Raw genomic sequence first — 26,420 nt, 5'->3', positions numbered from 1 at the left:
GGAGGTAGCGTTTGAACTGGGATGTGAACTCGAATGTCTTTGCGGACAAGAAGGGAAATAGACAAGGAGGGAATATCTTTGTAGACGCGAAGGGAGGCTTCCTGGGCCTTCCAGGCAGAAGACGGCCCAGGAGGCTTAAGAGATGGCGTGGGGACCGGAAGCTGCATATACTCCAGTAATGTCAGAACAGGGTGTGTCAGGTTATGGAGATGAGATGGGAGACTGGACAGCAGCCTGCTTTGCCGCTTCCTTGGCTAAGGACCTTGACCCTGTAGGAGATGCGGAGCCACTATAGATTTTTGAACTGAGCAGAGGGATTGGTCAGGAGACAGTGGTGGTCGTCCAGCCGAGGGCTGACCAGAGAACAGTTTCAGAAATATGGGTTCAAGGTGTGGCCACGGTAGTAGATGAGCGAAGTGTTACTAAAGGCCACTGGCACTAAGGAAGGAGGTCACGGATACTGAGGCTAGGCTGTTAGTCATCTTTGCGCGTGTTGAAACTTTCTAGGATGATGGCAGAACCTTAGAAAAGGGGAAGATAATTGCTAAAGTCCTCAACGAGTGAGGCCGAGTTGGTGATGGGGTGAGGGATAGAGTGAAGAATAATCAAACGGCATGGAGTTCAAAGGAATAAGGATTCTCACAAGACGAAGGAAATAAAACACTCTGGACGCTAATTCTGGAAAGCAGAATAGGCTGATGAAAGAGCTGAGCCGTTGCTTCTTATTTCCAAAGTGAGGCAGTCACCGCAAAACAGAACAGATTTCCAGGATGCCAGGCCATTGAGTACTGCTCAAGGACACCGTGCAACGTTGCAGACCGGTACTCACAGATTCAAGATCTCAGGAATCAGCCGAGTCCTCGTGGTGACTCCACAATCCGTGATGCTGTTGTCCTTGGTGGACCCCCTTCCCCAGGCCCCTCACACGACCCTTTCCAGCCTCTCTCGCTGAGGTCTTGCTGTTACTGGGCATGTCCTCAGGCAGACAGCGCCCTTCATCTCAGCGCGCTGGCCGTCCGTCCCATGCCAGTCCTCTCTTAGCACATGGGTTTCGTTGCTGACTCACTTCTCTGTTGGGCATCTACTCTCTACCCAGTGCTGGGCACATTGGAGGATTCAGAAAAATACCAGACATGCCCATGCCCTCAAAGATCTCATAGTCTAATTAGAAAAGCCGGAATGGAGCACCTGGACTGATAAGAGGCAATAAATGCCTTGTGTCATTTCAGGTGTAGGTGGTTGGGTACAGACAGTCAGGAGAGGAGGTAAGTTTCTTGTAACTATCTAGACAAGGGTACAGGGGATGGATATAAAAGAGGACAGACTCTAAAATGGCTTTCAGAGTTTTGGGTCGGGGAGGAGACCTGCGAAGTGGTGCCGTTGAGAAAGACGGGAAATACCGCGGAGGAGAGGTGAGCGAGGAGCTCGCTTGCTGTGTCGCTGTGATGGGAAGCGCTGAGAGTATGTTAAGAATAAATGTTTTAACAAAGGGAGCACAAGAGTAAATGAGGAACCAAATGAAGACCAGGGGAATAAAAGGGCGGAGGAGGGGCGTGCTCTAGAAACACTGAGGAGGTAAAACGGATAGGACCGGCGATGGGCTGGGCGCGAGGGGAGACGCAGAGGGCGGAGACGGGGGTGACTCGGTCACTGCGCTTGGGCACTGGGTGGTGTCGCCATCAACGAGGAGGAGGAGGACAGGAGGACGAGCGCTTTGCGGGGAAGAGCAGGTGAAATGACGAGGCCTGTTTGGGGAAACGCTCGAACTGGGTGTTCCTGTGGGGCGGCTGAGCATACGGTGTCTGGGAGCCGGTCGTCAGTACAAGTCTGGAACTCAAAGAGCATTCAGCCCAGACATACAGCTTTGGGAACCATCCATGAACAGGCGAGTGCCTAAGGCAAGCATGGAGGGACAAGGATGGAAGTTAGGAAAGCCTGGATTTGTCGGGGGAGTGTTCTAGAAGAGACAGTCAAAGGGGGGATAGTCAGGATGGCATGAGCTCAACCAGGAGAGGTTGAGGAGGAGAAAGGTTAAGGATAAGGAGAAGTGAGCAGTCAGCAGTAGATTGGGAGGAGCAAAGGGGGGTCGCTGCAGACCTTTGTCAGAGCAGTTTCAGAGGAGCAGGCGGGACTTGGAAGCCAGACTTGCGTGAGTTCAGAATGAACGAGTCGTGAGAAAATGGAGAAGCAAGTATGCCCACACACGCAGGAAGTTTTGCCGCGAAGGGGCGGAGAAGTGTGAGGATGCGGAGACCGGAAGAGCGGACTTTTACTCCCGGTGGCTTCGCTGGGGAAGAGAAAAGAGGCAGCCGGGATGGTCACTACAGGCAGCGGTGGGGAGAAGCCACGGGCGGTTCTTAAGAGTCCAAGAAACTTGATCCTGTCCATGTGCTGAGGGGATCGAGCCAAGAGGGGAAGAGGGGAAGGCACGGGCAGAGACTATTCCATGGGGCGGGGACTGGAAGGAGAAGGAGGAGGTGAGACCTAGACCACAGGTAGGAGGCCGGATTGACCAGATGGAGGAATCTTTAGCCTTTAGACACAAGGGGAGGTTGGTGGGGTGATCCCGGATAAGGCTTTGGGGTAGGCTAGGGATGGGGGCAAGAAAGCCAAGTAGTTCACCCTCCGTGGTGTGAGCGAGGTTGTACGCTAAGAGTGAGGAGGAGAGGCGTCCGGTGGGGACATGGAGCCGTCCTCGAGGGGAATGGAAGCATCGCGGGCTAAAGGCGTCACGTGTTTGAGCCCAGACAACTGAACAATGGTGGCCGTGTTGACAGGAATGGCAGTCGTTTGGGGAGAATTTGGTGCGAATGCTAAGAATGCGTTTGAGCATGATAAATGGGGAGCAGCGGCAGGAAATCCATAAGAATGAGTGCTGCGGGGGATGAGACTGTCTCAGGGGTATGTGGCTGTTAAAAGCCAGCATCCTGCCCAGCCTCCGGACTCCACAGAACAGAGCCGTCCGGCCGGGCTGTGAGCAGAGCCTCTTCCCGGACGTAGGAGGCAGCGAAAGCAGCGAGATGGCCAGTTGCGGGCTGTGGGAGAGTCTCCGAGCCACGTGCTATGGCTTCTAGATTATAGATGCTGATGCGTTATCGGCTTCCCAGTGCCTTGTTAACTGGTTGCACGGGGAAAGGTAAATTGGACGAGAACTCTTCGTATAGCTTTTCTTTTCTTTTTTCTTTTTGTCTCTTTGGACACAGCCTTGCCCAGAGAACATGCTGCTCTGGCCTGGATGAGAATGCTTATCTGGATTTCAGAGCATTCCTCAATCCAGACCATCTTCCCAAATGCTTCCCCACGGGCAGACATGGCAGCCAGACCTTCTGGCTCTTTTAGAATCTAAATGAAGATGTTTTACTACAATATTTGAGGAGAAAAGGCTGTAGTTTCTCAGAAACCTGTGTTTAATGGTTTATGAGGAAAACAACAGAAAAAAAAAAAAAAGCTTCTTACTGGGTCAGGCTGAGGGAGTGTGATGGGCACCGTCTCTGTCTGTATAGACGCTAGAAATAGTCCCTCCCGGTTCCTTTCCTCTCTCCAACTCACTAGCTCCTCTGAGGTGTTCCTGACCTTCTGTTCAGCCAGCCACCTGTCCAGGACTGACTTGTAGCAGGTAGGAATTGGTAGGGCCATGCAGGTTGTGATGGTTTTTATATACTTTCTTATCGGATGGTAAATGGCCATTTTCTGGAGTTCCTTGAGCCCCCTACCCCTGGGGCTGCTGCAGCCCATCCCTCAGGACACCCACATGTCTCCAAAGTCCAGCAACCCCCCGGGGTGGGGGGTAATGCCTGGCATAGAAGGGGGCTCCCCTGCCCAGCTCCAGTGCTGTGGCGGGCTCAGTTCTGATCGTCATGCTGTGCCCTACCGATTGTTAAGTAATTTTAATAACACCCCTGGATCCATCTATTTTTCCATTCAGCTGTATATCGAGGCTTACTATACGTCAGACTCTGGGCCAGGTGCTGGAGGTACAGTGGCAGACAAGGGTGGCAAGGTCCCTGCCTATGTGGAACCTGTAGTCGAAGGCAGTGTTTCTCAGTCCAGTCACTGTTGACATTTTGGGGCCTGATAATTCTTTGCTGTGGGCGGCCATCCTGTGCTTTGTAGGATGTTTAATAGCATCCCTGACCTCTGCCCACGAGATGCTGGTATCACTCCCCCCTCCCCCCGTCCACTGTAACAACCAAAAACATGTCCAGACATTGCCAAATGTTCCCCTGAGGGTTAAAATCACGCCTTCCCTTACACTGAGAGGATAAAAGGTGTCAGCAAACGAATAGTCACAAAAATTAAAATATGATTAATAAGTATAAAAATGCTTCAAATGAAAATGATAGGTCCCACGAGAGAGGATGAAAGGAGATTTGCCTTAGGTTCGATGTGGAGCCAGGCGTCACGGGTAAAGTAACCCTTGAGCAGAGGCCCAGCGGATCCGAAGGAGCCGGTCATGAGGACTGAGGGGCCGTGCGTCCCTGGCCGGAGAAGATCCCGGGCAAGAAAGGGATCTGCTGTTTGAAGAACAAACAGAATGTTGGCTTTGCTGGCTGGGACCAAAGGGAGAGGTAATTCTGGACAGGCAGGTGGGGCCTTGCAAGCCATGGAATTCCAAGAGTCATCCAAGTATTCGTGCAGTGTTTTGAGTAGGAAAGAGATATGCACAGACCGTTTGAAGGTCCTTCGTCCGCTGAGTGGCCGTCAGTGGGAAATGATGGCAGCAGTTCGGGCAAGAGCTTGAGGGGAGCCAGGAGCATGGCAGCCGAGATGAGGGGATGCGGGTGGACCCGGGACTTGTCTTCTTCTTCCTGCCTCGCATGTTTGGGTTGTACGCAAGGGTCGGCAGCATCGATCCTGGGTCCACCTTTACTTTAGTCAGCAGCATTTACTGAGTGCGCAGTGTCAGCCTGACATGTGAGACACCGACCCGGCTCAAAGTCACGTGGGGACTTTGAGACACGAAACAACAAAGGCAGAGCGTAGAGGTGCGCGAACCTCTAAGCGTGAGACGTGCGGAGGGTGAGACGTGCGGAGGGGGAGCTCGCTCGGCCTGGGGGAAGGGAGCGAGTCAGGGGAAACTGGACGAGGTGACACCTCAAGCAATATACAAACATATAAAAAATCGGCTAACCAAGCGCCGTGAAGGAGAACGGGAACGCCAGGCCAGCCGCACCCAGCCAAAGCCCCAGAGGGTGCACGCCCTGTGGCAGGGCAGGGACAGTGAGGGAGGAGGCTGGAGCGGTTGGCAAGGGCCAGGTCGCGACGGCAGATGTGACCCCTGGGCCTCCAGGGGCAACTCGCAGCAGGGCGAACACGAGCAGACGGGCGTCCCGCTCCCGGTCCGGTTTCCCGGGTGCATCCCCTCTCACGACCACTGGGTTCTTCCTAAAGTCTACAAGGTCCTCTCGTGTGTCCCACAAGGTTCCCCGCCATGGCTCTGAGTGTCGTCCTCATCCCATTCCACTCCTGGCGCACCGAGCGGCACTCACGAACCCACCACTGTCTCCAAGCCATGCGCCCTCACTCACCCTGCTCTCTAAATCCTACAAGGGAATCCCCAAAGGAGAAAACGCAAGACCGTTCTCACAGTTAAAATAACTAATATCCATGGAAATGTTTAATAACAGGGGACTTCTTTAGTAAACCAGCAGCCACTTAAAATGATATAGAAACATTTTATGTGAAAAGATATTCGTGATCTATTGTTAGTTTATAAAACGGCATGTCCACGGCATAATCTTAACAAATGTGTGTGTGTGAGAGCATAACAAAATGTTAACAAAGAGTATAACAAATGCTAACCTATCACCAAGTGGAGGGAGTTAGAGGGGATTTTAATTTTTATCTTCGGACTTTACATATTTTAAAAATTTTCTGAGACACAATTATTCCTTTTATGCCTGGAAACAAACAGCAAACAAAGCTGCTTTGGGGATCTGGTTGACAACGGTCCCAAGAGTGATTGACCTCGGGCTGCTTCCCCTGACTGCTCCTTGTAGACACAGCAGTATTTTCCTCCAGGAGGACTGCAAGCGAGACTAATTCATTAAGTGCTTTCAGTCCCGAAGATGACAGGAGCCAGGAGAGCATAAAGCCTTGTTACTACGACAGCCGGTAGCCTTGATGTCTGCGTGTTTATTTATCAACAGGACTTCCTGTATCCATCCTTCCACAAGCTCCAGGGGCTCCACGGCTGACTCTGATACAGACCGCATGCTCAAAGTGGTCCAGCCCATCAGTCGGAATAAAGACACGGCCAGATCACTAGAGGATTAAAACGACAAGAACGCTGCCTGAGTAAGCGAAGTGAACTTGAAAGAATACTGACCGGGGTCTGTGAGTTGTTAGGTGAACAGAGGGTTGAAGAGCAAACTGGATTCCAGGGTCGCTTTTTTTAAGCCAGCAATTACGGAATGCCTCTTTCGCGCCAAGCATCGGGTATCGTTCTATAAACACTTTCCTCCCATTTTATCTTCGCAGTGGTTCTATGAGGGATTATTCCCATTAGAGCTGTTGAAACTGAGGCTCGGAGAGAATGAGTAACTGGTTACTAACAGGGCTTAGGTTTTCACGTAGCTGTCTCTTCACTGAACAGCCCCCCTTCCCTATTTAATGGATTCCACTTAAAGGCAGGGAATTTTAAAACTTGGAAAATGTCCTATTGATTTTGGCTTAGAAGTTACTCAGCATGGAGTCGATGCCAAATGCTCTTGTTGAATGGATGGATGGATGAGTGGATGAGTGGATGAGTGAATGAATGAACAAAAGAAAATGATTTTTAAAAGGTCATATAATCATATGAAGGCAGGGAGAGCTAATCGTATTAGTAACCCATCTCATAGATAATTGCTGCAAATGGATGTGGCCAGGATTCAATAGTTCTTTCTGTTCCCTACCTAAGAATTACAAGTGTATGCCTTTCATGGGAGTAAGAATCAGGAGACTCATTTTTCAAGGGCTGGAGAGAATTGGGATCGTGCTGGGTATGTGGGTCAGTCAGTGCCGTCACATTTCCGGGAGGAGCCGCGCTCGCCTGGTCGAGTTTTCCGTGCACAGTGCTAGGTGTCTGCCGTTTTCATTTGCACGTTGGTTACCAAGTGTCCTAGCAGTTTGCCTGCATCGCCGTATCCTCCCAGCAGCACGGAGGCCCCAACAGTGGGGCTTCCGGGGCCACTCGTGAGAGAAATGCTTTATTACCCTTTTTCCCAAGGTCATATCAAACTGATAGCCTTTTCTTGGCTCAAATGAAGAGCTGTTTTTCTCCACGTGTGTGCTGTCAGCGTTAAGGATGCTCGAGATCGGTTATTGGGTCAGCAAGGAGAGGGACGCTTTGGTTCTCATTTCTTACCTCGTTCATCTTCCTTGCTGTGCACAGAAAGAGCTCACGTGCCCCTTTTTCCAGCTCTGCGTTAGTCAGCCAGCAACAGGAATGAAGGCCATTGCGTCCGGACCACTGCGGTAGCCTAGATGAGAAATACTGGGGGGCCACGGGATGGTCTTTGTCTTCCAGGAGCTAACAGCTTCCTTGCAGAGAGAATGAACACCGGCTTTAGATTACAGAGGAAAGCCGTTGAAGTAATTATGAAAAACCCACGAGCCAAGGGGCTGCAGAACACAGGACCGGCCAGTCTTCTGAAAAATGAAGGCAGTTGGGGTGGACTCTCCTTTTTCCTATTCTCCTTCTGTTCTAAGAGTGTGTAATTCTTTAGTCACAAGTCTAATGAGGCTAAGCAGAGAAGATCTGAAGAAGCCAGCTTCTGAGAAAGGGCATGGGACGCTCAAAAGAACTGCATCTCGGCCTGAGGGGAGACAGATGGCCTCTGGCGGTAGGCTGTAGCAAGGCCCATTTTATAGATGTGGAAACTGCAGGCCAGACTCCCTCACCCTCACCTCCCCAAAATGGGCAGGGAAGTCCTAATGCTTGGACTTGTCCACTGGCTGCAAGACAGCTGTCTTCTCCTGTCTGAGAACAGGTGCTTCCTAGAGGTCACAGCCAGGTGTGTGGAGGAACCTGACTTCCTCTCCTTGACCTCCTCTCACACCTTGCCCTTGGTGCTTCCTTGCCAGCCCCATCCAATTTGGACCAGCGAACCGCTTTTAGAAATTATTTCTAAAAGATCTCACACTGAGTGAGCTCTTTGTATTTTATCTGGGAAATCATAAATGGCTCTCAGGCTAAATGAAACCTGAACCAATCAAATCACTTTCCCAGAGGCTCAAAAGAAACAAGATTCACAGAACTGGCTGGCGGTACTGCAGAAAATAGAGCCGGTGGACACCCCTGTGGGTGCAGGGTGACCTTGATGAGCGAAACGCTAGCCAGTACTTTTATCTGCCTCTTTTTCTTAGGACATCCATGTTGTCGCCCGCACCAGCAACAGGCTCCTGTTTATACTCATTACGTCGGGGCCGCGGGGTCGGGAAGACAGTGAGGCAGATAGAAGTAAATGCATTTGAGAACAGGGAAACCGAGCCGCGGATGGAGAACGAGCCTCGGTTATAGTCCCGTGGACTTGCTCTGGGTTCTTCAAATTGAAGCAAGTTGCCCGGACTCTGATTCAGTGTCCCGACAGCTCAAAATCTTTAATGTCACGGATTTCCTGTTACATTCGATTTTCTTCCATTTGCTTTCTCTTGTTACTCTTCTATGGGAGGCAGGGTGTCGGGTATCTGTGGGGCAACCAACTCGTCCCAGACTCTCCCAGTCTCAGCCCTGAGCACCGCATCCGGGTTACTCTCTTAGTCCTAGGCGAACCCAGAGAGTTGGTTACCCTAGGGGTATGTCACAGCTTCAAAAGAAACCGCAGTGTGCGGGGAGCCTTTCCCCAGCTCCCTCCCGGAGGTGGTCTCGCATGGGGGTGAAAGCGCCGGCTAGGGGCGCGTGGCCAGGGTGCAGAGCCTGGCTCCGGCATCCCTGCCAGACCTGGGGCAAGGCCCTTGACCTCTCTGTGCTGCAGTCGCCTCATCTTTAAAATGGGGGTAACAATAATATCTGCCTCAAGAGGTTGCTGTGTGAAGTTATACAAATCAACACGCGTAAAGCACTTTTATTTAAAAACAGTACCCGTTTCATAATCAGGACTCGGGGAATGTTAGCTGCAATTCCGCCTGGTAATGAATTACAGGATCGTGGGATCTCAGAGTGGATGGGAAACCTTCTCAGATTCCATCTCAGTGCCCCCAGCCTCATGTGTCCTTCACACAGGGTAGTGACCCCGCGTCTGTGTCCACCTCCTCCCGCTCCGTGCTTCCCCGCACAGTGGCGACAGCCGCCGCTGGTGGAGGTCCGGTCGGCCTGAGGATGGGTGCCACCGCGCACGTCCCCTGGTGGCAGGTCAGGGAGTGATGCTAAGGACCGCTCGGACTAGGATGCGCGCGCAGACGCCCTGGGACTCTCGGTAGATGTTAGATGCAGATTCTGATTCGGCAGGTCTGGCCCAAGAGTTTGCGTTTCTCACAGGCTCCCAGGCTTTGCCGCTGATCCAGGGACCGCACTGGGAGAGCAAGGCCACACTGTGTGTCAGTCCGCGGGAGTCTGAGCAGATGCTGCGAAATTCATGCGAGCCTGAGAACTGGGGGCGGGGCGGGAGCTGCTCGGGTGTGTGGGTGTGTGCGGAGTGTTTGAGGGGAGCGGCTGGGACTGGGGGAGCCGCAGGGCACCAGACTCCAGGTGGGGGTTGGGCTCTGTGGTGACTAAGGAAATGAGCCTTGAGAATTTTTTGCTTATTTTAAGTATTAGAGCTGATGACGGACCCAGAATGTGACTGCAGAGAGGTTCAGAACTGCCGGCCCGAAAGGGCAGAAGTCCCAGAGCTGGGCCTCCAGTCTCCTCACTCCAAAACTCCCTCGAGGTGACCTCGCCTCGGGGCTGGCGGGGCTGGGGGACCTCATACTTCCTCAGAACATGAGTCCAGATCTTACGCTCTACTTTGGATAGATGGACCCAAACAATCTGGCCTCTAAAATGAGCATAAACGGAGGACCCCTCACATCCGAGGCGCCTTTAACTCCTTTTTCAAGCCTCGAACCCCAGTCTTCCTGCCATTCCTCTCCCAACTGGCTTCGCTCAGAGCCCCATCAGGCACCAAGATGATACGGGTGTCCAGTGTAGCGAATCTGGTCTCTAGTTTCTGGCCTGTGCAGATTCTCAAGGAAATGTCCCAGGAGAGGTCGGGCAGATGGAGCTGGGTGGCCGGTTCTGCCCATTGCAGCCTGGATTCCCTCAGGCCGGGCTCGTGCTAATTTGAAAAATGGCCTTATGACGATGCGAGCTAAGGGCGCTCTGCGGACCCCAGAGCAGCCCTGGGAAGAGATTCAGGACGCAGGCGTCCCAGCCTCCTCCTCTGCACGTCCTGTGGTCAGCAGCCGTGAGCATCTAACCTCCCGCATGTCTGCCCAGTGTACTAGACATTTGTATCTGTCGCTTCGGATCCCCTCGCATGGCTGCTCCCGACCAAGTGGGCCTTCTCCTTTCCTCCCAGAACGCTCCCCAGGGACAGCCTGGGGTGATAAAGGCCTCCACTTTCTTCTGTTTCTCTTACTTGATGAAGCCCGGTCCCAGCCCCTACCTCCTACCCTACAGAGCCTGCCTGGCTCCTGGTGCCCCCACCTGCCGCCTGCTGGGGTGCAACCCTGTGCTTCCTGGTGGTCCCGCAAAAGTCCAGGAGGCTCCAGGTAAACACGGCTCCCTCCCACCCATTTCCCGAAGGAGAGTGAGGATGTCCTGATGTGCCCCCCGGCACAAATCAGAGTAACAGCACCCCAGGATTTTATTATGTTCCTCCCATTCCTGCTGCCTGAACGGACCTCAGAAGTTGTTTTCTGGTTGTTTTTATTGCGGCAAAAAAAAAAACAACAACATAAAATTTACCATTTTAAGCGTACAGGTCGGCGGTGTTCATTATATTCGCATGGTTGTACAGCGGATCTCTGGAACTTTCCATCTTGCAACAGTGAAAGTCTCACCCCCTGACACTAATTTCCCCCTCCATCTCCCCCCAGCCCTTGGCAACCACCTTTCCGCTGTCTGTTTCCGTGATTTTGACTGCTTTGCGTGCTTCCCGTGAGTGGAGTCGTGCGGTGTCTGCCCTTCCGGGCCCGGCCGCCCTGGGATTCTTTCAGTTCCTCGAAACCACGCTCTTCATTTCCCAGCCTTCGTACCTGCTGTGCCCTCTGCCTAGGGCACCCCCGCCCCCTTCCCCTTCGTCTGGATCACTCTTCCCCTGCAGGTCTCAGCTGGACCGCACTGCCTCCTGGCCGTGCCCCCGGCCCCGATGGTTTGGTGTTCCCGCTCCGAGCGCCTCACGCAGTTTCCCCATCACAGCGCTTAGCCCCACGTGTTGCAGGTGTTCTATGCATATTTGTTGAATGGACAGAATTCATTTGATTTGAAAGAATAGCAATGTCTATTGCAAAAAGCAGGTGACAGCATCTCAGGCCCCAGGTACCCCGTGCTCTCCAGGGATAACCCTGGACCGATTATGACGTCGGTTTCCCAGCCGCCGCCGAGTCTGTCGTGCTGCCCCCGGCCGGCGAGGCCTGCTCGTTCTCGGTGCCGCCTCGCCCTCTCCTTCCATTCGTTGGATCTCACCCCCTCCACGCCCCGCCGCCACCACCCCGTGCAGGACCTGCACAGTGCCCCCTGGCCGCCGCCGCTGTGGTCAGGGGGCTGGGCGTCCCCGGCCGGTCTGCCCGCGGGTCCTGCACCTCCAGTGTCTGCCCGGGCGCATCCCCCGTGCTTGCGGCACGGAGCCGCCCCATGCCGGGGTCCTCGCCTGCCCCTCAGGTGCTCACAGCCCATCATCGGCCTTCGCTCTGCGACCTCGGGGCCTTGCTCCCGTGAGAGCGGCCGTCACTTCCCTCCTCTACGAAGATTTCGTCCTTCGCTCTTCCTCCCGTCTCGGCCCTGAGGTCTTTCCTGGCCCGCGCTGCCACCCCGTCCTCTTCCCTTCAGCGCCTTGTGCCGTCACTGCTGCGTTTCCTCCAGTCCCTGTGGTCTCCTCCCTTCCCCTGGATCCTGTCCTTTCGTCTACGGCGCTTGGGTATCCAGCTCTTATAGACTCCCCCTCCCACCATGGCCCCCGTAAGCTAATGTCCTGACTCTCTGCTTCCCGTCCCCCTGCGGGGAGTCTCACTGCCTCTGGGTCATCATAGCTCATCGTTCGCCCCCTACTCCTGCAGCCCCGCCAGCGTCACCAAAGCCACCCATGCCCGTCCAGCCACACATCCTCGGTAGCCGTGACCATCCTCTTCTCTCGGGCACTCTCGGGTTCCCTGGCACTGATCAAATCAGCCCGCCTTGGCTTCTGTCCTCGTCCACGCTTTCCGACTTGTCCGCTGGCATGCCCCCCATCTTCCTAAACTCAGATCGTAAGTGTCTTTGAGAATCTGTCCTCTGCCCACAGCATCTACTCAGCGGCTTCAGAAGACCCCCTCCGAGTAAGCAGACAGCTCCCAGGTCACGAGCTCCAGGACAAACATTTTTCCTGCTCTCATTTTGCGTTTCAACTTTGGCGAATGAGCCTAACCTCAAACTGCTCCCCTCTAAATGGCAGCTCCTCTAGCCTTTCTCTTTCTATTAGTGGCCCTGTCACTCGCTGGTCCCGCAGGCTCAGAAACCCACAGCTGCCTTTGGCACCTTGCGCTGCTCACATCCCGTCAGCCCGTAGGTCCTGTCACTTCTGCTGTCCCCGAGGTTCTCACATCCATCTCCTTTGAGTTCCTCCTGTCCCACCCTTAGTTTAGGTCTCACTGCTGCTGGCAGAAGCCATCTGGTCCCCATCCTCCTCCCCTAGATCTTTTTTCTAGTCTTGATGCCTCTAGTCCATTGTCCACACTGCTGCCGAATCCATCCATCTAAAGAAGTGGTTCTCACGGTGCAGTCCCCGAACCTGCAGCATCAGCCTCGCCTGGAAAATGCTCGCTCTCAGGCCCCGTTCCAGACCTCTGGGGGGCTTGGCAGCCTGTGTGGGGAGATTCCGATTTTACAAGGTTGTAAAATCAATGCCCTAAAACAGCACTGAGCAAGTTTCTCCTCTGCTTCAAAACTTAAAACGCTTTATTTAGTTTGGATTAGGTTTAGTTGAATATGACAACTAAAAAAAAAAAAAAAGTGACTTAAACAAGATAGAAGTTTATTTCTCTCTCACTTAAAAGAAGTCTGGCCATGGACAGTACAGGGCATATAACAGCTCCACAGTGGCATCAAGAACCCAGGATTCTAGCTTTCTGTTTCAACTCCTGGAACATGCCTCTCCCTATGACCGAGTTTACTTCATGGTTCAGAATGGCTCCCAGAGCTCCAGCCATCACATCCTAATAGACCAGAGGGCAAAGCAGAAGAGCTAAAAGGAGAACACCTCCATCTGAGTCAGCTCGCTTTAAGCTGCCATCCCAAGAGACCCAAATAACACTTGCATTTTAATCCAGTCGGTCAGAATTTGGTCATGTGGCCACACTAGATTCAAGGGAATCTGATAAATATAGTTTTTTGTTCTGGGTGGCAAAACGCCCAGCTGAAATGTGAGTTTCCCTCGAAAGGTTACATCCTGTATGATCCCACGTGTATAACATTCTCAACGTGGCAGAATTATAGCAATGGATGACAGATTACTGGACGCCAGGGGCTGGGGCGTGGAGAGGGAGGGAGGTAACTGTGGCTATCAAAGAGTTGCCCCCGGGACTTTCGTGGTGGATCTGTTCTGTATCCAGACGACAGCGGCGGCGCGCAAATCTTTGACCAAATTACGTAGAATGAATGTACATAAGCAGACACGCATGTGTTCCCGTAAAACTGGTGACGCCTGAATGTCACTGGATCGGGTCCCTAGTGTGACGCTGCATTGTGGCTCTGGGGGGAAACTGTGAAAGGCATATGGGAATCTCTGTTATTTCTTACGAACTACATGCTAATCTACAATTTTCTCAAAAAAAAAATTGGAAACAAAAACAAAATCAAGGTCCTGCTAGTACTGAGGAAGGGGAGGTGGTATAGGCAACCAGCGGTCACTGTGAACCTGACCATTCTCTGCTGGAAGTGGTCCACGACCTTTATGACCCAGCAGTAAGGGACCTCCCTCCTAGGCGGCCCACGCCTCACCAGTATAGGGAGGAGAAACTCGCTCTCTGAACTGCTAGGTTTAAGGGGGGTGGGGATGGGAGTCTATGAAATAAACTGACAACAGGCAGATTGCCCTGGAGAAAAGATATACAAATTTATTAGTTTTTAATCTTATGTGCATGGGACGTCACAGGGGAAAAAAGGAGAATCTCACCCCAAAAGGTGGTGAGATTTAAGAGCTTACATGCAGGCTTCATAGGGGACGGGGAGGGGGAAAGTAGGCACTTAGGGGAACGTAAATGATTTATAAGAAAGACGAATGGCCCGTGAAAGAATAGATAGGAGAGAGGATCATTTGTGACAAAGTTTGTCCGTGTGTGGTGTCGAGCTTTAGTTTCCACTCTTGCGACAAGTCCACCTTCCCTGGTCGATGACATTCTTGGGAGGCGATTTATGGCCATTGAGATAAGGGGAGTTAGAGAAAGGCCCTCCGTGCATTTGACGTGTTTCAAGTGCCTGCAGCTCAAAATAATCAATATACCAAAGCGACGCAGTTCAGTGGTGTGTCCTGAACTCCTTCACCGCGTGTATGTGTTTCCGGTAAAGCATAAAGCTCTAGGGGCAGGTCCCAAAGGTGTGACCAGTAGTTAGGAAGCATTTACCTCTTCACTTATACAGTCCTGAGTAGAGCCAATGAAACAGTCATTTTTTTTTTACCTTCCGGAAGCTTCCATCCTGAGAAAGCACCTGTAGTCTTAGGGCTGTTTCTAACCTAACAGAGAAAGGAAACAGCCTTTTTCCGATGGCAACGGGCGGTGAGCTCAGAGGAACTTTGTCAGGTCCATAGCTGCTGAGGTGGCTACAGCGAGCGTGAGATGTACTGAAGCAGGTTGTAAAATGACTCGGAAAGGATTCGGCCTGTCACCCCCCTCCATGTCCTGGTGCTCTTCCTCAAGGCAGTATCCAGCGCCAGCTGCCATCCGGGCCCTGGGCAGCTTTGCTGAACGTGACCGTGCCCCCACGGGAGGGGAGGAAACTGCTCGTCAGGAGCTTCTGCTCAACCAGAGTCCTGGCCAGAGGCTTTTCCCAACAGTGTTCTGAGCTGCCCCAGCTGGGGGCCAAGGCACGAGCTGAGGTGGGATGGCCAGGAGGGCGGTCCTTAGGGCCCGGAGGGGAACCGCAGCCATGGCAAAACGGGAGCCTCGGTGGCAGAAAGATTCTGAAGACAGAGAGCGACAGGCATCTGGAGAAATAATGACGGGGTGCAGGCACAGACCTGGGAGAGAGGGGCGGGGTGGAGGCGGGCAGAGCCCACCTGAGAGGGCCTGCAAGGAGAGCAGGGAAGCCAGTCTGCCTGGCGGAGCTCTCCGGGGCCCTGAGGGACAAGCACGATGAGGGCAGGGCCACCAGCTGAGGGCGCTGCTGGCAGCCGGGCCTGATGGAGCGGGAGAGGCCTCCTGGGCTCACCACCCCGAGGGGTTCCAGGGACGGAGTCTGGGGCTTCCATGAATTCCCTGAACTTGCAGGCAGCGTTCTGTGAAAATGTGCCCTTTTTCTTCAGGGAGACTGTCCATGGCTTACCTTGGATTCTCAAGGAGCTAGATGTCCGGCCCTGCTCTCAGTCAGGTGAAGTCATGGCCAGGGCGGCCTGTTTCCACCCCCCAGGTCCTGGAGGAGCCCTTCTCCATGCTGGCTCCTCCTGATCTAATAGTTTATCTCTGCTTAGTGAATCGTTCAAGTTCGGACCTGTCTGTTCCCCTGGGAAACACTGCCATCACCGCCCCCGCCCCCCGCACTTCTTTGCCAAAGCCCCACACACTTGTGGTGTGGCCGGAGGCTGCCCCTCCCGCTTCGGGGGGCCCAGCCTGCCTCAGCACAGGGCGGCCCAGTGCTGGGCAGATGATAGACACTCGGCAGTCAACAAATATTAATTGGATGGATGGATGGAAAATATGAAAGAGTATGTCATTTTATGAGTGAGGGCCTGACACCCAGGGAGCAGTGCGAGGCCCCTCAGGAAAGCAGCTGAGACTGACCCATAGACTAGCAAGAAAGAAAAAAAAGGGAAAAATGAGTCTGACTTTGTGAATAACTCCACTGAGGTTAAGCCTGATTCTACCCACAAGATACACCGCATGGGGTCCTCGGCAGGAAGATCTATTCTCATTAATCCTTTACTATAAATTCAAAAGCAGATGAGGTGAATGAATCAATGGGCGGGGGGCGGGGGGCAATAGGCAAATAGTTACACATGAGGAGAAGTGAAATGGGTGGAGTCATGGATTTAAAATTACAGAGTCCTGCACTTATTTGTAGTCTAGTCAGTCAGCATTTTAGGAGTACTAATTGTGGGCCAGGTGCTGACGAGATAAAGGCCGTGTAAATCCCAGACAGGAGTCCCATGAAAGAGAAACAACCTACAACGTGACTACCCCAGCATTCACTTATGGCCCCTTACCCCTCCGCTCTGCTCTCTAAGGACGTGGGTGGGTGGGTGTTGGCCCTGGAGGGTCCCTTTCATTGACACTGCATGCAGTATTGTGTGAGAACTTGCATGACGCTGTCAGGCCTACTCTCTGCTTGGTTGATTGTCAAATTGTGACGTGGCCTTTAATCCACAACATCGATGATTTGCCTTCCAAGTTTTTGTTTCATTCATTGAAGTGAAATTCACAGAACATGAAACAACCATTCTGAAGTGTATAATGCAGTGGCCTTTAGTTCATCCACAGTGTGTACAATCACCACCCCTAATTCTAAGTTGCCGTCACTCCAAAATAAAACCCCATACCTTTTAAGTAGTTTCTCCCCAATCTGCATTCTGTTCCAATGAATTTGCGTATTCTGAAAATTTCATATAAATGGAATCATGCACTGTGAACCTTCATATCTGGCCTTTTTCATTTAACATAATGCTTTTGAGGTTCGCTCCTGTTGTAGCATGTTTCAGAATGTCATTCCATTTTATGGCTGAATGATACTCCATGATATGTATAGACCATAATTTTTTATCCGTCCATCCATCCATCCATCCATCCACCGATGAACGTTAGGGCTGTTCCGTCTCTTGGCCGTCGTGAACACGTGTGCACATGGATTCGTTTGAGTACCTCTTTTCAGTTCTGGGCATACATCTAATAATGGAAACCCTCTCAGTTTTTGCCCCCAAATTTAAACACGAATTTAAATTCTGCTGGCAAATACTTGTTAAAAGCTCAGTGAAGAGAAATATTACTCATGACGTGTTTTTAAGCTTCAGGTTTTTAAATGCAAACCCTTTTGTTAAACAGCTCGCCCCAAACTCTACTACGTAAAACAGAAGCGCAGAGATGCTCTGGGCGAGGCGCACGAGGAGGGCAGGAGCTCCGTGAGATCAGCCTCCCGACACCACCCCAACCCCTCGCACCCCTCAAAGACCCGAGGAGGCTCCCTAGAATTCTGGGCTCTGGACAGCAGCCATCAGAACCACTGCTCCAGAAGCCCAAAGCTTCAAATCAGGCTCCCCTGCCAGAGAGCTGTGGGTTTGAACACTGCCACCTTCTGGCACACTCCCCTTCAGGCGGTTGTACCTGGGTGTCAGGCCCACAGGCCGCCCTGGGAGATACGACAGGAAGATGCTTTTTTATATTTATGGTGATGTGGTAACAACCTCCCTATGTAGGTCAGCCGCCCCTTCAAGGGAATTCTCAGGAGAAATTCCTCTCAAATTTCGTAGACAGAAAAACTGAGCTTCTCCGAAACAGATTTGTTCTAAATCTAAAGGTCTCTCTCTCTCTCTCTCTCTCTATATATATATATATCTATATATATATAGATATATATATAAAATACATATATAACATATATAGTATATATAAATTTTATATATATGTATAGATATATATTTCCCTTTTTGCTTTGGTTGCTAGGAAGCTCAGAGTTAAATTCATAGCCTATGTCCAGCCATTCTGTATACCAACTTTATGACGGGCAGCATGTTTCTCTGCTACCCTCCTTGCCTCCTTTATCTATTTAATTTGTATTCTACTGAATGATATATATTTCTGAAGCGCCTAAAATCCTTTTCGGGCTGAGGTAAGATATAAAGAATAATTTTTCTCACCTCGGCAGTGATGACGATACATCCCCGTCCTCTCGCCACTAACTGTGAGCACAGGCACAGAACCCCTGTTGGCCCAGGAAAGATCATACCCTGGCTCCAAGAAGGAGACGCCCCCAGGGAGACCAGCTGGGGGGGGCGGGCCCAAGCCTTTGCATCGCTCTCGGTTTCGGTTTCGGTTCACCCCATCTCACCCCATCCCGAGCACCTACCTACTCTTGAACAGCACTTTGCAAAGTAAAAGGCGACCTGAGGACGACCTCGGGCCACCAGGAATTCTAGAGGGCATGACAGCGCGTGCATAAAGGACTGTGGTTCCCCCGTAGAGGTGGAGTGCAGTGTCACATGCCCCAGGAGCAAACGGGAGCAAGGCATTTTTCTTACCAGGGGATCTGAAAAAAATGAGGATTTGACCTGGCTTTTCTGACAAGCGAGTGGTAGGAAAGATGGCATTCCAGGCAGGGGAAGTCGCTTGAGCAAAGACTTGTAGGCAGATGTGGGGGAAGGTGCACAGATCGGTGTAGCCTGACACACAGGTGCAGAGGTGTGCAGTTAACATACATGTACGTGACCGTGCGTGCGTGTGTGTGTGTGTGTGTGTAAGGCAGTCAGTGCCAAAGGGCTTGTAGTGGGGTCAGGTACCACCTACAATGCCTAATAATACTGTGCTTTAAAATTCTGTGGGGCCTAACAGATCAGCCAGCCGGCCAGACACATGCCTGCTGGCTAAGTGTCTCAGGCTCCAAGCTAGAGTCGCAGTGCCTGGGAAAAGAGGCTCATAAGGAGAGATAAGACAGACCAAAGAAGGCAGAGAATGTTTAGATTTTATCCTAGAGGCAGGCGGAGCCTTCAGAAGGTTTAGGCAGGAGGGCAACATGGACATATTTTAGAAAACAACTCACAAAACTAAATTTTCTCAACATATACAGGTTTTGAAAAATGATAGAAAATATTAACAGTGATTATCCTGAGTATTAAAAATCTGAGTATAAAAATCATATATATATTTTTTTATCTTTGCTAATGTTTATATTATTAGAAAAGGAGTCAATAAAAGTTATAGCAAACTAAATATTTAAAATATTTTATACGGGCGATAGTCCGCAGGGGCCCCGTCTCTGAAGCAGGGCGTTGCTCGCAGGGTTGGATCTGAGCCTTTCTGAGGAGGTGGTTAGCCTAGGCCGGGGAGGCGGGAGCAGCTGGCCATTGGGGTCAGGATCACACCTTTAGTTTGTGGTGGCGCAGCCCCGGGAGCGCCCACGTGCGGTCCTGGCCCATCAGCGCTCCGGATCTGGTACCCTAATGAGAACTAGTGAGGCTGGGGGCAGCTCTCGCTGGCACACAGGGCTGCTTCCCCGCCAGGCCTTAAAAGCCCCAGTGGGACTTGGCTAGTGAGTCTTGGAGAAGAAGCCTAGGCAGAGACAAGATGATGTTTCAGCTAAATGAGGAGACTGAAATGTTCCAGGGAACATGGTTTTGCGTTCTGACATTTGAGACTAAAAACTGAAAACTAATATGCATGCACATTTCCTGCGTATCTGCTCCTGTTGGTCCTCGCTGTCCCACTTTGCATAAACAGATAGATGGATGTTGTTTTCCAGTGGAAGTCCGAAGGCCTTTGGAATGACAGGTGGGCTTTGAACTCTGGGAATCCACGTGAATTATAAAGCAGTGAGTGATGTGTGACCATGGCCTGGCCCTGGGTATCTTAGGAAAATCACTACAGTAAACTGAGCCTCAGCTGATTTATGCATTACATAGAATAATAATGTCACTCCACCTTATGTCCTCGGGCTGCTTTGAGCTTTATGTTAGATGATATGAAAATGCTACGTAAATGATAAAGGGGCACATGTTTGTGTGTCTGTAGTTACTGTGGTGAATATTATCATTTCTTTTCAGAAGAGAGGTGGTTGTTTTTGCAGAGTACATGCCCTGAAGGCTACCTGGCCTCGACCCAAAGTCCGATCTCGGCTCTGTCTTTGGAGCCAAACACAAACCATGACACACAAGCTCAAAGAGAGTCCTATAGATCATGAGACAAAAGGGCCCAGGACTACGTGGATGTTTGTTATGGGTAAAGATCTCAAAGGTGACTGTAACTAGTAGAAGAATATAATCTGTACATTTACAGCCACACTTCTATTCAGAAAGGAAATTATTCACTATTTGATTATGCCCTTTGCAAGCACATTAAGTTGTTGCCGAGCTTGGCTCCCTAAAGCAAAATGGAAAATTTCGAACATAAAACATACTTAGGAAAATACGAGCAATGCTCTTTAACCGGTGACTGTAGTCAAGGCAAGACTTCAACTTAGCTTGAAGCAGTGACGTATACAGAAGGCCAGAGGCGTGTGGTGGGTGACAGCTCTTCCTTGCTGTGGCCGTGAGCCTGCACGGGGAGCCGTGGAGCTGTGGTCCCCAGACCAGCAGCATGAGCATCCCCTGGGAACTTGTGAGACACGCGCATTGTCCAGCCCACCTCAGACCCGCTAAGTCAGAGGCTCTGGGGCAGGGTGGAGGCGGGAGGGGGGGTGCGTGCAGCAAGGCGTTGTAACAAGCCCTCCAAGGGATTCCGATGCTTGTGATTTCTGCGCAAAACAGTTTGTGTTACGCACCTTTGTGGTTTCCCACGTAAAATGCCTTATTCTTCATACCGAACGAACTCAGGTTCTTGACACCGATGACACTTTTAACACTGCCTAATCGTATCAGCCAGACTAGAGCTATGTTCCCAGACTTAAAGCAAAGAACCAGGCGCGCGCATCTCAGCGTCTGGGTAGTGTGGGGTCGAGGGCGCTCAGTTACAGCGCGTGGGAGGACCGAAGAGCCCGTGGCGTTCAAGTGCTTGGGGAACTCGGAAGTAAAGCGTGCAGTGCGCTCCGTGCAAAGTCAGGGTACCCAGTTGTGGAAAACGGAGGGGTGGGGGCGCAGGAGGCAGGCGTGCAGGATGACTCTTTAAGCCCCGGGACATTATAGAAACAGGAGATTAGCAGGTGTCGGGGGCCCGGGGAGAGGGGAGGAGGGGGAGTGACCGCCTCATGGATACAGGGTTACTCGTTGGGGTGATGAAAATGTTTTGGAATTAGGTAGTGATGGTCCTAGGTCATTGTGAGTATACCGAAACACCACTGAGTTGTACATTTTAAAATAGTTGAACTTTGAATGTTATATTTTTTAAAGGGTGGCTTAGTGGGGAAGAGTGATTATACTTCGGCGCCTGCCCCCCACCACATCCAGCCACAGCCAGGCCGGGGCGCATAATAGACGCCCAAAGAGCTCTCTGTGGGTTGGTTGACTGCTCTGAGCTGCCTTTTCTGGAGTAAATGCCTGGCCTCTGGTTCAGGAGAGTCCACGGGTTTTGCGGAGGGAAATGTGAACTCAGGTTAGAGAAAAATAATTTCTTGCTTTGAGAGCAAGTTGTTTCCAGTGATGAGCACAAATCGGTTTATGCCGTTTGTGCCGTTAGGGGCACAGCTCAGGGGGCCAGCTGCTGCTCCCCGGCGTGGAGCAGGCGCCTCCCCGGGTGCGTGGGCTCCTGCCTGTCGCAGACGCCCGGGGAACCGGGCGGGGTGATCACACGGGCCTGGGTGGAGCAAGCAGCCGGGACGAGGACCAGGCCCCTCTGCTCGCAGATATAATCAGCTTTGATGGGCCGCGGTTGAGGGTTGTTTTTCCAATTAGGGCTGTTAGAGGATCCTGGCAGGGCAGTCAGGCCTTAATTTAACAGACCCGGGACTCATTGGATTAGCAAATGTACAGGGGAGGAGGAGGGTGCTAATGGGAGGTGTATCGGGGCTGGGAGGGGCGGGGAGAAGGGGGCCAGGTAGGGGTGGGTCAGCAGGGACACAGTGAGGCCTGGCCCTGCGGTCAGGGAGCTGCCTTTGAGCGTCTCCTCATTTGGCGACAAGGGAGCCTCCTGCCTGCTGGTAAGGCTCCCGGTGTGCTGTGCTCATGGGGACTTGGCTTCCTAAAGGCCATTGCTGGGGTTCTGGGCCGTGTCTGATGTCATCCCGCCTCCCCAGGGACCCTGAAGCTGCTGCCATCTCCTCCCCGTTTTCGAACCCGCAGGTGTAAGCACACCCCACAATACTGCCCCCGTGGTTGGAGAATAAAGAGCGTGAGGGCCGGAGTGACCCTTAAAGATCCTAGAGTAGAGAAGTCTAGGAGCTCTTCGGAGACCACCTAGCTTGTTAGGGGCCGTGTCATGGTTGAATTCTAGGCCCCCCTGGTCCATCTTTCCTACCCCCCAACATTCCATTGAAATAATAGAAAAAATAGAAAAAGATAACCCTATTTTATATATGAGGAAACCAGGACACAAAAAGGTTTAAAAATTCGCCAAAGGTCCCATGGAATCTGATCCTATGTGAACCCTCGGCCACCACGCGGACTGTCACGTGCTTTGCATGTCTCTATACCGTCCAGCTTGTCTGCAGTTGAGTGTATGAACCACCTAGTTGTACTTCCCAACAGGCCAGGTCGGGAATATGTCCCTGATTACACCTCCCGGCTCTGGAGTCTGCTCAAACTCTGGCCATCTTTACCCTCAGGGACACGTTTGGGATAGAAGGCCCCAAGGAGAGATGTACAGGTGAGCTTCCTGCCTCTCCGGGCCCCCCCAGAGGCCCGTCCATCTGCACAGGGGCCGGAGGTTGGTCTGGTCTGCAGTGACCGGGCTGGAGGATTTCTGGAAGGCAAGGGCCATTCAGGGTTGGGCAGAGTGTGTTGTGTTCGAAGACAAGCCTGCCCTACGCCTGCCAGAGCCTTGGGCTTTCCAGAACCTCCTGTCCTCTCCCAAGAATGACCTGGCCACAGCTACACTTGCCCCCGTTCCCGTCCTGGGCCTGTGACCCCTCTCCGAGAGCAGTGGTGGAGGAGGTGAGAGCGTGGGAGCCGAAGCCAGGCTGCTTAAGTCCACATCCCAGTGCCGTCTCTTCCTAGTGGGGTGACCTGGGCAAGTCACTTTAATCTCTCCGAAGCTCTTATCTTGTCTGAAAAGAAAGATGATCCTGCATCATAGAATTTGTTGTGAGGATGAACTAAATTGACAGTTAGCACAGCGCCTGGCACATCGAAGGCATCTTTCTGACGTAACCTTCTGTCCGTCCCCTTCCTGCTTCGTGTCCAGCATTGTCCTAAATACCCACATGCCCACACCCAGAGAAAACATGCCATGGCGTTATCCCTGGAGGGGCTTGTTTTGGAAAGGCAAAAAACCCCTGCACATATGAAACACAATATCAGAAAGAAAAATAGACTAACACTTGCTGAATTCCTGTTATACGCCAGAGATATAAAGAAGAAACTGCATGTCCGTTCTTTTATTTAGAAGATGGCCCAGAATCGAGACACGTCCCAGTGTACAAAAGCTAGATGCTGGGGGTTAGGGCATTCCTGCTGGCCCCCTTCCTTGGGATTATTCTGTCTCACTGATTTAATGAGTGACTTGAATCCTCCCCTTCCCTTCAATTCTGATAAGCGAGCTGGACTCTTCTGTTGCCTGGCTACCAGGCAGGTGGTCCCAAATGTGGGGGAGGGGGGAGGGGGAGCTGCCTAACCTTAGAAATTGGCCATGGACGTCACTGCGGGAGGACAAATAAATATAGAACATCAAGAGATTATTCATTTAGAGCCCGCTTCTCCAACGTCTTGCTGCGATTCACCAGATCAATTAAAGTCACCATAATTCAGTGTGTCGGGGAGGCTGTGGAGAAAACAGGTCCAACCTCTCCTGCCGTCTTCCAGCCCCCCATCCCCGGGCCATATCCTCTCGCTATCCACCCCCATCCCTCACCCAGGCCTCGGATGAGATTTGCTCTTGCCTTGCCTGGCATATACGATACACCGCCTGTTTCAAGAAAACCAATTAAGGAACCATAAATTGCGGTCGACTAGGAAGGTCACTGCACGGGCTATAAATACAAGCATTTCTAAATGAGTGGAAGCCTGTAGCACATTCTCTCCTCCACACCCACGCCTTCCAGCTGAGGCTTTCCTTTGATAAAACGGGAGGGCATCCAGCTGGACACCGACAAGGAGTTCCCTGGGTTTTCATTCTGCAGCCCGCCGTCTGGAGTGTCCTTGGGAATCCTGAGCCCCCGGCAGGACTGTATGCCTTAGGCAGCCCAGCCCTGGCTCCAGGTTTGGTGTGGTTTCTCTTCATAGCAGCTATTTCTACTCAATGTACAAAAGGTATATGACTTCAAGGTAAAAACTTGGACAACACCGAAAAGCACAATGGGGAAATAATAACCCATAGTCCCACCCCCCTTATAAAAATCCGTGAGCATTTTAGGATATATTATTCAAGGCTTTTTTCTCCCCAGGCTGTATGTATACATACTTGTTTTTCTTTGCAAAACCGTGTTTAAAGAGCGTCATTTAGTAACTGCTTTGTAGCCTGCTTGCTCAGCAGTAATTATGTTAGCATTATTTTCCCATAGTATTCTGTATATGCCATAATGTATTGAACTTTTTTCCTGCTGTGAAACATCTAGATTGCTTCCAGATTATCACTCGTAGATAATGCTGCAGTGAACATTATTGACTTAAAGTTTGCGAATAGCCATACTTGCTTCTTTGGGGTAAATGCGTGACGTGGAATCGATGGGGCCTTGATCTTTGATACTAGCACATGTTGCCAAACTGCCTTCTGCAAAGGTTGAACCTTTCTAGTTGTACTTCCCTGTGTGCCCATGACCATCTCCCCACACCCTTGCCCAAAACTGATTGTCGATGTGCTATTATCCTTGTCTTGGAGATTGAAAGCTGAGACCAGAGTGATTACATGATTTGTCCAAGATTGCAAAGGTAACAAGCAATGGAACAGTATTTCCACACAGGTCTCTCTGACAGTCCCTAGAATCCACTCTTAATCCAGCAGTGAACAGCCCTGCCGACCCACTGCAGGTGTAAACTGGGGTAAAGGGAGAGTTGGTTTGCTGAGCGAGACAGACCTGGCCTCTGCAGCTGCCACGTCCCCTAAGCAGCCAAGTTCACCCTTCCGCTGACCTGGACTGATGACGGTCAGCTCTCACTGAAACTGGGATTTCTGTTTAAGATATTTGCTATAGCAAAGGTCTGCTCTGCGGGTGGGAGGACGCGACTCCAGTTGAGACTCTGGGCAGACCTGGGGAGATGGTGACCTAGGGAACATCAGAGAATGAGGAGACAGAAGAGATAAGGGGAAGGAACTTGTGGGATAGAGGGGGAAAATTCCCCCAAAGCCCAGAATATTCTCAAGTAAGGCGTGTCGTGTTGTGTGGGCAGCCAGTCAGGGAGAAGTGAGCAGAGAACAAAAGGAAATGAATTAGAGTCCTCAGCAGTTACTTCGTCTGGGTTTCTCCAGCAATATTCCTTTTTAGGCCACTGCACCCAAAGTCTCACAGCCCAGCGAAGCTCCCCTCATGCCCAGCTCAGAACTACCCAGCCTAGATGTCGGTCTCTAGATAATATAAACATACAAAAGAGAGGAAAGACCCAAGGAACTTAACATCATGGAACTTCCGTGTTGGAAGCAGCCCTTAGACACAGGCAGGAGAGGCCCCTGCCCTGGCTGTCCTCGGGCCATGCCTCTCCCGTGCGAGGACTAGTCTGTGCCCTCCTAGATTAAACCCTTGCCCTGTCCAAACAGCCCTGAGCTGCTTCCAGGACCTGTGCAAACCTCCTCCCCCTGGTCCATCCGTCCACAGGGATGCATACTCCTGGCCCTGCAGGGTGGCCAAGAGGCAGTTCTTTGGGGACAGTGTCACCATACATAGCTACAAATTTTTTTTCTTATGACGAGAACTTTAAAGGTCTACTCTCTTAGCAATTTTCAGATATGCAACACAGTCTTATTAACAATAGTTGCCATGGCGTATATGTCTCACGACTGATTTATTATATAACTGGAAATGTGCACCTTTGGACCCATTTCACCCCCCCTCACCCCCACCTCTGGTTCCCTGTATCTATGAAGACGTTATTCACTCTTGATAATATTTTTTTTAGTTTAAAAAATTTTTCAGTTATAGTTGACATTCAATATTATGTTAGTTTCACTTGTACAGCATACTGGTTAAACGTTTATATAACTTACTGAGCAATCCCCTTGATGAGTGTAGCACCCACCTAACATCATACCTAGTTATTGTAATACTATTGACAATAATCCCTATGCTGCACTTTACACCTCTATAGTTATTTTGTAACTGCCAATTTGAACTTTTTAATCCCTTCGCCTTTTTCGCCCCAACCCGCAATCCCTCTTCCATCTGG

The 26,420-nt window shown here is 51.4% G+C and overlaps 1 protein-coding gene across 4 annotated transcripts in view; it reads left to right on the top strand.

Annotated features, from left to right (window-relative positions):
• The window catches only part of FAM163A (family with sequence similarity 163 member A), a 54,892-nt gene that overhangs the window by 10,571 nt on the left and 17,901 nt on the right, over positions 1 to 26,420 (top strand). For 3 of the 4 annotated variants that reach the window (XM_016141168.2, XM_016141172.2, XM_016141170.2), the window contains exon 2: positions 6,150 to 6,297. The gene's annotated coding sequence lies outside the window, so the exon portion shown is untranslated. Of the gene's footprint in view, positions 1 to 5,367; positions 6,298 to 26,420 lie in introns of those variants that run through there. The other variant, XM_016141169.2, reaches the window with a different exon arrangement.

This window comes from Rousettus aegyptiacus, unplaced genomic scaffold, assembly GCF_014176215.1.
Source record: "Rousettus aegyptiacus isolate mRouAeg1 unplaced genomic scaffold, mRouAeg1.p scaffold_m13_p_17, whole genome shotgun sequence".
NCBI classification, from domain to species: Eukaryota; Metazoa; Chordata; class Mammalia; order Chiroptera; family Pteropodidae; genus Rousettus; species Rousettus aegyptiacus.
The sequence above is the reverse complement of the archived record's forward strand: the minus strand, read 5'-3'. Positions and strand labels throughout refer to the sequence as shown.